General features: G+C 51.8%; 1 pseudogene; it reads right to left on the bottom strand.

Moving 5' to 3' along the window:
- Nucleotides 1-3806: 3806 nt before the first annotated feature.
- Nucleotides 3807-4223, bottom strand: LOC132495432 (protein FAM136A-like; annotated as a pseudogene).
- Nucleotides 4224-11698: the final 7475 nt, after the last annotated feature.

Raw genomic sequence — 11698 nt, forward strand, 5'->3', positions numbered from 1 at the left:
GTGAGGAGCGTCTGGTGTGCAGAACAGTCACGAGAAAGGGACAGGGACGCCCCTACGTAGGAACCACGTGGGGATGGTGGTGATACCCACACCAGACCACCCTCCACTGATCCTAGAGGGTAGGCTGTGCTGTGCGCAGTGACCTTCCAGGGCCACCGTGAGACCCCACTGCCGAGGAGGGAGAGGACTCGAAGACGCACAGAAAAGTGTCACGGAGGTATTTTGGGGGGAACAACCCCTGAAACTACCACTGCAGCTGCCTCTGGCTTTTCTCCACCCAGAGCCAGCTTCTCAAGTGAGCCCAGGACTCAGAGCCTTGAGTGGGCATTCGAGGGAGAGTGTATGGCAGGCGGGTCAAGGCGGACTCGGGAGCTTGGGGTGGAAGGACAAACAGACGCCCCTCTGACCCAGTTCAGGCCCCACCCCCTGCCCCAAGCCTGCGAGATGTGTCCTCTGCAGGAGGGCCCACAGGACGCTTGATCGGAAGCTAAATGTGGCCCCCGGTGCTTGGAAGTCTCCGAAGCCCTGTCACTTCAAAGCCTGACGTCACTTCTGCTGGGGGGGCAGGGGTCCTGATTTCACCTGGAAGCCTCAGCCAGACTTTGTTCTGGGGGCCTCGCTTGAGCAAGTGTAACCCTGCGAGGGAGGCTGTTGAGACCTGAGGCTCTGAGGGGCACCTACAGTCACGCAAAAGGCACCTCAGGGTGCGTCTGTGTAACAAACATCTCTGTGAAGTGTGTTCCGCTGCCAGAGACCCCTCTCTGAGGGGGGGCTCGGGGCTGCACATCGTGGGCAACGATGCACAGACACGTGTGCGTGGCTTCTCGTTCAGGGGGGAGTGAGGACCAGTGGAGGCTGCAGAGAGGTTGGAAAGGTTTGCAGTTATCAGATCCGACCTGGCTAAATGCAGAGGATCTAAGTAGCTGATCCGCATGGATGGTGCCTGAATGAGGCATCCAATGACCCAGGAATCATTGGGTGAAGTCCAGGGCCAAACCACAGCTCTTGGTGGGCACTCTGAAGGGCAGAGAGGCCTCATGGCCAAGGGTCTGGGATGGTCAAGGAAGTTTCCAAAGTACTGGCACCAGACAGGTGGGCAGACCTCCCCCCAAGATGTGCCAGATGTTGTTGCCCCTGGATTCTGGGAAGGGCCGCCTCCGATGGCAGAGACAAACCTCTTGGCTATGCTTTTCTTCCCGTTTTCCAGTCTTCAGCACAGACTTAAAGTGGGAGCCAGGGTTCAGCTCTCACTGATAGGAATCCAGCATGTGCAGCAGAGTGGAGCACGTGTAAATGCAAACCCAGCAGGCGCTTGGGGGACTTGTCAGCATGTCCTGGGGCAGGAGACCCAGAAGTACTTGCGGAGGGGAACCTGGCAGAAAATGGACATGTGCACTGATGGGCACAAACTGATGGTTCTTGGAGTATTAAGAAAATTTGACTTCAGAGGCTGGTACATTTAAGCCACATGGGTAAAATAGGGACGAAGATGGATGTAATGGAGCTGGAAACTCTTGCACGCTGCAAAACCCATCCCTAGGGAGGGAATGGTGTATAACCTGCAGGGTTGCCGTAACAAAACACCACAGACTGAGGGGCTTAAACAACAGAAATTTATTTCTCACGGTTCTTGAAGTCTACGTTCAAGATTCAGCAGTGTGTGGTTTCTCATGAGAGCTCTCAGCCACCTTCTCACTGTGTCCTCACGTGGTGGGGACGGAGGGAGGGAGGAGGACGTGCATGTGAGCTCTGGTGTCTCTTCTTATAAAGACACTAATCCTGTCGGATCAGGCTCTCACTTGTATGACCACATTTTAACTTAATCACCCCCTAAAGGCCCTATTTCCAAAGCAGTCACACTGTGGGTTAGAGTTTCAACATATAAATTTGTGAGGAGGGACACCATTCAGTCCACTGCATGCGGATTTACTCTGTGATCTGGAGCAAAAGAAGTGTTGTCCTTCTTTTGTTTCTTCAAATCGAATGTCACCTGCTCTGAACTCATCAAGCTTTACTGTAGGATATTCCAGCTCCATCATCTGGGGCTCCCTCCCTCTCCCAGGACCTGCACAAGTCCTAGGGATGGGGTCCCTCAGTGGCTGCACTATTTACAGGAGGCTCTGAGTCTCAGGTCACACTGGTCACAGCTGTGGTGTCCACTTCACAGGCCCTTCACACACTTGGGCATGAAGCTCATCCCCACGGCCCCGGAGAACTTGGTGTTAAGTGGTCTTTCCCCTTCAAGCCCGAGGCTCCCTTCGGCCATCCTGCCGCCCTATGGGGAGGCGATGGAGTCTTGTCCTGGCTCTTCTCGGGAACCATAAAAGCCTGCACCTTCCTAGGCTTGGGGAGCTGGTGCTCTAACCTCGCTGAGCCTGGCCACACTCCTCTGTACTCCCCACCCACAAAATCCTGCAGGGCTTTCTTTACCCGACCTCTGGACAAAAAACCTGGCTTCCTTTTCAGGCTGAGGAAATGGAAGAGACTTTTTCTTTTTGGAGGGGGGAAGAAAAATTGAATCCTGTTTATTTTTAAAACCAAACCACTAGGAAAATAGATCACAGTCTTGAAACGGCAAACAGACAGGCTATGTTATCATTTCAAGAAACACGGTCCTTATCAAAACTATAAGGCGCTAGAACTGGAGCAAGAAGAACGCATGTCACAAAAGCCCGGGCAAAAGTGGTATTTGGTAACAGAGGGCTGTCCTTCTTTTGCACTAAAGGAGTCACAGCTCGCCCCCGAGCTGCTGACTTTTTTCTCCCTTGACCTTCGTGTTGCCAAGGGATTGTCTCAGTAGAGCTCTGTTATTTCAGGGGGCAAAGTAAGTAATACTGGGTTTAGGCTTTCTCTCTAATCTGTTCTTTGAAAACCAGGTTTTTCCAGAGCCAGTACTTCATAACTCTCTTAATTAAGCAGCCAACAGTTCCTCTCTCACTCTTCATTCCTGAATACTGGCATATAGCACAATCAAAATCCTCTTTGCCTGCAAGGGTGAGTGTCACTGCAAGACTGTCTTGTCAGTCTGCTGCCGACAGCCTCAGGGCCCACCATGGCTGCCAATGAGAGGGAAGGTTTGCTCCCCCTACCGGTGTGATATCGCTTCTTACGTTTTTGCAGGGTCTCCAGGCTGAAAGATGTCATGTGTGAGCATTTTAAGAAATGCACATCCACATCCTGATGGCCAGAAATGGACTCTTTCAAAATTTTTATCCCAACTACCTCTCCCAACTCTACATCTTAAATAACTTCATGCCCTTGTATATAAAACAAAACCAAGCAAAACAAAACCCCAGAAGCCCCCTTTCCCCTTCTAAATTAGGGACCTCGTGGATTTTGATTTATTACAGTTTGTGGAAGATGTAGTGGTGATCCTTCTGGCAAACAGGAGGTTGGCAACAAACAGAAACACCTCTCCTCACACCCCACCAGATCATAGGCGGGTCAGATGAACCTGCCAGCCTGTTGGTTTCTGTGTACTAAGAGAAGCTCGTACTTTGGAGGGCTCTGGTTTGGTACAAGGGAGATTGCCTATTGCCAGGATAAGCCCTGGCCACATGAAATTCAGGCTCACAAAAACTCTCCTGTACTAACTCTGACCCAAATTTTAGCACCAGTGTTTTCCATTTCACTTTCTAGGATTGAAAGACAGAGGAACCAGTGTCCAGAGGCAAGTGACTGAAACTTGCTGAAACTTGCTGACATCCTTAATTTCCTCATTCATAAACTTTCCTTAAAGACCCAAATCTCCATTCCTCTTTTTAAATAGACTCCTGCCCTCAGCCCCGATGGCCAATAGCAGACATCTATTTCCCAATGGACGAGAGACACTCCTTCATCCTCTTGGTCATGGTTGGGGTGAGATTCACGCGGTCATCCACACACTTGGATGACGCAGCTCTCTAGCTGCCACTTCACCTGAAGCTCTTTACTCCCCGCATCCATTGAATCTTTGGCTTTGTTGTTGCAATGCATAGTGCACTGGGCCAGGCGGTCCTGGAACATCTCCAACTCGCTGGTCCCCACGGCCTGGGCTTGAGCCAGAGGTGCATGGCAGTGCTCAACACACTGGTGTGCTTGCTGCATGGACGCCTGGCTGTCCTCACAACAGCCGGTCCTCCACGGGAACCTGAGGCCCTGCATCTTCCGGATGTTCTCTCTCTCCGGACCCTTCACCAGGGGTCCACCGCCTCCTGCACCCAGAGCTGCTGCAGCTCTGCCATGGTGACCCCACGCTGCTCCCTGCCGTGCCGGCGCCCACATGGATTCCCGCCAGAAGAGGCTTCTTACCAGCTCTCCCTGGCCCTCGTGGTCCTGATGGGCAAGTGCCCTCTGTGATCTGTGGATGGAACCACTTTCAGCTTCCATTCACTTCAACTGGCATCATATTTCCTGAGCAGCCACTGTGTGTCCAGTCCTGTGTGGGACAAGAAGGACAGAACAGGGGGCTCCTAGCCCCTCTGAGAGGCCAGTGAGCACCTGGGGCTCAGAGAACAGGGCCATTTCCGAACCCAAACCAGCTGCAGGCCTTGGGTGTGGCATGTGGTTTCTAAACTTCAAAAACAATCTCAATGGCAGCTTGAATGGCAGGACACGGTGGTCTGATGTGTAAAACAATAAAAGAGGAGCAACCATGGTGGGCAGGTCCCCCGAGCGACTCTACAGAAGCACCCCAACACCAGCTGCCCTAACCTGTGGGCCCATGTGAGGCATCCTGAGGCTTGTGGTCTGAGTGGTCAAGACCGTGGGGCTCCAGTGGTACCCAAAGGCCCCCCCATCACCCACACCTCCTCCCAACCCCACCCTCTCCTCTCGAAGGCCTGGCTTCCACCCCAGGCTGGAGCCGCAGAGTGCCTGCCCTGCAGGTTGGGTGTCCTGAAAAGCTGTCTCCAGTTGGAGCTCAGCGTGTGGGCGGTTTGTTAAGGAGTGTTCTCAGCACCAACGCCTGTGAAGGGAGCGGACAGAAGCAGTGGGAGTGACAGAGAAGCTGAGCCGGGATGCAGGCCCAACCGCGCCTCAGCCGAAGCCCGCGAGACCCCTGCAGCTGTGAGGTCCGGTCAGAATCATCCCAAGTTGGAATGGGACTCCAGGCCTGTAGACCCCACGTGACCCAGTCTCAGATGTGGGCCTGGGAATGTGTGACCTTGGATAGGAGGTCCCATGTGCCGAGGACCTGAGAGCAGCTGGGCAGTAGGTCCCCACTGCAGGGGGTCCCGGGCTGCTCGCCTCTACTGAGAGGCAGGCAGGCACGGCGCTTGGTGGGCAGCTCAAGCCACTCGGCTGGATCTCCCAGCTGCGCTCTGGGAAGGCATAGCTGGCCCCAGGAAGCAAATGGCTGAGTCTGAGACAGGGTGGGAAACAACAGAGGGCAGAGTGGGCCGCCTTGTCTCAAAAGGAGTGCAAAATGGACAGCTAGACAGAGAAAGTCTCCGGGAGCTGAGGCAGCTGGAGACCTAGGCACACAGGTACGAAACCAGACCCAGGGTCTTTGCCTTGAAGTACCTTTGGGACTCTGTGAGGGTGCGGAGTGTGTTCAGGGCAGAGCCCCATCCTGAGTGGGCAGGCCGATGGGGTTGGGACTACAGGGTGGGCTTTCTCAGCATCCAGCTGATGCCTCCGTGGCTCCTGGTAGCTGGATGGCACAGAGGATCAGCTGAAAAAGCCATGGTATCAATGATGTGAATGAGTGACGTTCAATTCCAAGGATCAAGTTCAAACATGTCACCTACTCAGGGCTCCCTCCTTCCTCGGTTGGGACACTTGGGGACTGTTATGGACTGAATTTTGTGTCCCCCCCCCACCCCAGTTCATAGGTTGAAATTCCACCCCCTCCCCACAATGTGATGGTATTAGGAGGTGGGGCCTTTGGGATGTGATAAGGTCATGAGGGTGGAGCCCTCACGAATGGGATTAGTGCCCTATTAGTGCCTGTATTAGTGCCCCAGAGAGCTCCCGTGCTTCTTCCACCATGTGAGGACACAGTGAGGAGTCAGCAGTCCGGGACTAGGAAGATGACTCTCACTGGACCCCGACCATCCTGGCTCCCTGATCTCGGACTTCCAGCCTCCAGAACTGTGAGAAATAACTGTCAGTTGTTTAAGCTGCCCAGTCCATGGTATTATGTTACAGTAGCCTGAACTAAGACAGGACTCAGTTTAGTAATTAGTTAGATTGAGAAAATGTTATTTACCGAAGTTCCCCTTCAGAAAAGAAAGTATTGGGGAAATTCCTTGGAGGTGAAAATGGGAGGAACTGTCCCAAGAGAGAAAGGGGCCAGGATCTATAGCCTCAGAAAGGAAGGAAGGAGGAAGGGAGACGGGAGAGTGTTAGGAAGCAGGAAAGAACCAGAAGGATGGCAGAGGGCATGTGTGACCTGGCCGATCTCTAGTAAATGATGAAAATCTTGCAGTGCCTGGCATGAGCAAACATTGTGGAACCAGGGAAGAAAGTCGTGGTGGCTGATGGTCTGAGGCAGCATGGAAAAGAAAGACGAGGAAGGATGTGAGCCCTGGAGTGTGTGGCTGTCCTGGGGAGGGCCCTGTCCCCCTAAGCCCGTGACACTGGGGTTCTGGTAAGGTTTATCCAGGCCTGCAAGGGGCAGGGAGCCGGGGTGACCCTGGGGGACTGAAGGTTGCCCGGTGCCTATAGGATGGGAGCAGGCCACGGTCACCCCAGGTGGGCTGAACACTGGACCCCCTGAGACCACCTCCCTCCCCTGGCCTGAGCTGGCTATGGCCCGGCCCTCAGCCCTCGAGGGTGAGCTACACTCAGGTCGAGGTCCCTGGGACCTTGGAGGCAGCCTGACTGAAAATGGTGAAATCTCAGTGCTGGGGTAAAAGGTCAAGGCTGATTCCTGGCTCCTACCCTGACCGCTGTGTGCTCATAGCCAAGTTACGTCATTCAGTACACCAGTGCCTCAGCTTTAAATGGAAATAACAGCTCTACCTATGATGCAACAACACATAGAAAATGTCTGGCATGTGGTAAGGGCTCCATAAATATTAGCTCTTAGAACTGTGGTGAGGTTCTTTTTCTTTTTTTTAAACAAAACGGTGGCCAGTTGCTCTCTGTATGGCCATGGATCGTAACCAATTTTGTGTCATGGATTCCTCCTGCAGTCTGGGGAAGCCTATGGACTTTCCCCAGGATCATAGTTTTAAATGCATGAAGTAAAATACGTAGGATGGTAAAAGAAACCAAATATACTGAAATACAATTATCAGAATTTAAGAATTGTGATATAGCAATATGTGTGCTTTATTGAGGCCTTGGATAAAGGAGGTCTAGTGACAGGTTCAGTAACTTATCATGATCTTGAATTAGTGATGCGCTGAGCTGAAATAACATTTTAAAATATCTACAGCAATTGTGGTGCTATATGAAAATAGTTGTGATTTCTATTGGTGACAAAGTCCCAGGCACCGTCTGTACTACTGTGGTGTGATGCCTATAAGCACAAAGGAAGGAAATGCTAGTTTCAATCAGTGATTAGTGAAAATAAATACATAATGCTTTTCCTCAACCAGTTCATGACGCCGCCCCTGGATTCCACTCCTGATCCCCAGGTTAAGAACTCCTGGTTTAGGCAGAGACATAGGGATACCTGGAACAGACGTACTTCCTCTGGTGAAGGATCATTTGTGTGCCCTCTTTATTTCAGTTTTAGATTTATTTTTTTATTGAAGTAACATTGTTTTATATCATCATATGTTTCACGTGTACATCATATTTCTACTTCTATATACCTTACAGCGTGCTCACCACAAAAAATGTAGTTTCCATCCATCACCATACAGCTGGTCCCCTTTACACAATTCTCACACTGTTTCACCTCTACCCTGTTCTGTGTACCCCCTTGGTTATGCAAATGTGAGCCACCAGGGTGCCAGCCTCTTCCTCTTGGGGTGTGAGCTCTGGCGCTTAGCAGAAGCTGGCCCGCCCCTGCTGGTGTGGGTGAGACTCCCTGGGGCTCTCTGAAAACAAAAACATCCACATCCCAGCCCTGATCTCTGAGATGCAAAGTCAGGCACACCTGTTCAGGTGAGCTAGGGTGATCCAAGGAGCAGTGGCAGGGAAGAGCAGAGAAGCCCTCCAATTAAATCACCTTGAGTGAAGGGAGATTTTGGCTGATGTGCTGTTCTCATTTCAAAGGAGGAGGGCTGAGGCCGGTGTGGAAGGTGGCTGATGCTAATTACCCTTCCCACCCAGCCTCCACGCCCCAGGAGCCGTGCTTTGGGCAGTGATGGCTGAGTGTGGGAAAGTAGAAGAAGAAGAGCTGTAATCCAGCACCTAGTCCATGAAGGGCATCCCACCCTCCAGGGTAGCAGCATCGTCTGTGAGAGCATGCTGCAATAGCGACACCTTGTGACAGCAAGGAGCAATCGTAGCAGTGGGCTCTTGGGACACTGATTCTTCTGGTGTGAAGAAACAAACCTGACCTCCCCTTGGACGCTGAGATTTTTGAATAATATGGGGCAACTCTCTGCGTGCCTCAAAGACACACGGGGACTAAAACAATGAATTGGGGCAATAAAAGAAATGTGAACATATTTGTAATCTAAGTTGGTGAAGCAGGTCATACTTGTTACCTTATCATCATATTATTTTATATGATATTTTAATTATTACTGTTCCTCCCATGTGTTGCTGTCATAAGTCCCATTCTCAGAGGATGACCTTACCTAACCTTATATGAAAGTTCTTTTATTGGCACTTTATTGTCACCCCATAAGGCATCTCCAATACACCAGCAGATACAGCCTTTGGTGAGCTTGAGAATTCAGTTTCCCAACTCCTCCAGCACCCCCTCCCTGCTACTGTTCCCCATCCTACCAGGCCATCTGCTTTTCATCATCAGTCATTACTCCTCATTTAACTGCTTGGCCACGTGACTTTTCTTTGTTGGGATATTTACAGTGAAACTGGGACAAAGCTATAACTCAAAGAAGAAATCGAGAGAGCAAAGGAGAAACACTTTTAGAAATACCTCCTATGCTTCTGAAATTACACAAACAGCCTGCATGGGCGAGGTACTGCAAAGACTTCCCAAGTCTGTGGAGCATCTGGCATCAGCACACCTGGGGAAGGGGCGGCACAGGCCAATGGGAAATCCTTGGGCAGAGAAAGGGGCTTGGGTACATTTTAAGTTGCTGTACGTTATAATCCACTAGCCCTGGGCTTCCATACAGTATCCCGCACTCAATAGCCTATGTCAGTTGTCCTTTATGGGAGAAGGGAATTGGAGAGGTGTTCCATGTGGGTCAGATATACAGACTTGTAGGACCCAGGACCATTTCCCCTGGGACTCCTAAGACTATTGTGGGGACGCCAGGGTTCCCACTGAATGTGGGATGAAATCACAAGTCTTTCTGTTTGGAGATTAAAGTAAGGGGGATCCCTGGACTTCCCTGGTGGTCCAGTGATTAAGGCTTTACCTTCGAATGCAGGGGGTGTGGGTTCGATCCCTGGTCAGGGAGCTAAGATCCCACATGCCTCACAGCCAAAAAACCAAAACATAAAATAGAAGTAATATTGTAACATATTCAATAAAGACTTTAAAAATGGTCCACAACAAAACAAAAATCTTAAAAAAAAAAAAACAAGTAAGCGTGAGCCCATAAAACTGAGGACTTGTCGCTAGAAATAGATATGAACAGGACCTTGCCTTGGAAGGGAACTGTTTTACAGATGTGGAAACAGATGTGAATGGAGGTATGAGTGGCTGCAGCTCTCTGATTCCCAGGTGCGGGCTCTTTCCACGACAGCACTCTGGGTCTCTGTGTCTGGCCCTCCCTCCCCTCTCTGAGATCCTCTCGGGGCTCTTCAAACACCCTGAGCCATCACGGAATGACCAGTCTGCTCCCGAGATGGGCGCAGCCCACCCTCCAGCCTCCCCCAGTCAGCATATGGTGGAGAGCAGACTTCTCTCCTGGTCTGTTCTGCCCGAGTTGGCCCTCCACTACGCGGTGCACTGGGCACGGAGCTCTAAATAGAAACGGCCCTTCTTAATTGTCTCTCCCAGCGAGGGCTCTCATCTCCTCTGCCTCGCGGGCCTGGCACAGGCTGGGCGCACAGTGGAGCCGATAAATACCTGCTGGTTGACAGCTGCAGCCATCACCATTGTCCCAGCCCTCACTTCAAACCAGGAGGCAATTGGAGGCTCGACTCCACCTGAATCCTAGGCCCCATAGCACCTGCTGGAGGTAACAGAGAGCCAGGGTTCCCCCGCAAAGCCCTCATCCCCAACTGGGCACAAAGAGCCTCAGCCACCCTCGTAGAAGTGATGATAATGCCTGGGTGACTGGGATGTCCCACATCACCAGTTATGAATAAGGTCACATTTATCTTAAGGTTAAATAAAAACTCTAAGCCTCCAACATTACAGGAAGGAGCACTTATGGCTTGGGATAAAATGGCCAGTGATTGTGTCACACAGGGATTCAAAAAGTGCTGAATCTGAGTAACTGAGCCTCGAGGGGAGGTCATGGGCTTCAGAAGCCCCTGGTGGCTTAACTTGGCCCAAGGGACACCCAAGAGGCTAGTGAAAAGTTGAGATAAAAATGTTCCATAAAATGTGAAAGCGGAAAGGAGCAACATTTTCAAATTAATGTACTAGTTACCTTTTATGAAATTAAAATATGTCTTTAAAAACGCACACATGAACTACTCCCTGAGACATTTAAACAATGGCACACACACCCCTAATGGTCTGTATATTCAAATTGGATCTTCTCATGTCGGAGTGGGGCACGAACCCGTGTCCTCCGCGTTGGCAGGCAGATTCTCAACCACTGAGCCACCAGGGAAGATCCACATATGCATCTTCTTAATGGCCAAGTGGGAGATGCCTCATACTCAGGCTTGCCCTAGGTTTGGGCAAATATGACGTGTGCCCCCAGTTCCTGGAGAAGCCCAGGCCTGGGTAATTGGAGCAAATCCAGACTCTTCTAATGGGACATGGAAGCAGATAGGGGTGGCATATCCCTGGAGACAATGTCAGGCCTAACGTCCCCCATCCCTGCCACAGGGGAGTGACCCCAGGGCCCAAGGCTGGGGACCCCTGCACCCAGCTGCCATCAGTCCTCTCTCGGGGGAGGGAGGCCACGGGAGGCCCAGGGGGATGGAGGCACCTGCAGAGAGGGCCTGAGCTCCGGGTTGCTGAGCATCTCATGTGCAACTTCCAGCTGCTCCTATTTACTTGGGGGAGCTGGATCTGGTGTCTCTCGCAGGCAGCAAAGAAGCCTCCGGGTAGGAAATGTTCCCTGCTCCAGGATGAGGAAGGCTGGTTGTGGGGAGAGGGGAGAGCAGGGGCTCTGGTGTGCAGGTGGGACTTGGGGATTCTCTCTGATGGGACCGGGAAGGGAGTCGTGTATGGTCAGACACTCCCACCAGTCTCAGAGCTGCAGGGGTAAAATCTCACCTAATTCCTTGGGAAACACTGGGTTAGGGTGTTTTGGACGAAAGCTCTCTGGGGTGGTGCAGGCAGCACAGAGTCCATCGACTGCACCCGGGGACGGTGCAGATTTTTCCCTTCCATGAAGATGAGGAGGTCGAGGCCCCCAGGGGACACTGGGGAGGCCCTGTCCACTGAAACCAGGGTGGTCTCCACAGCAGAGTGTGGAGGGGGCAGGGGAGCTGCTCCGACTTCGCTGGGTGCTGGTTAGCAGATGCTGATGGAGGGTTCTGTCTACCCCCTGCC

This window comes from Mesoplodon densirostris, chromosome 8 (assembly GCF_025265405.1).
Source record: "Mesoplodon densirostris isolate mMesDen1 chromosome 8, mMesDen1 primary haplotype, whole genome shotgun sequence".
Lineage (NCBI taxonomy): Eukaryota > Metazoa > Chordata > Mammalia > Artiodactyla > Ziphiidae > Mesoplodon > Mesoplodon densirostris.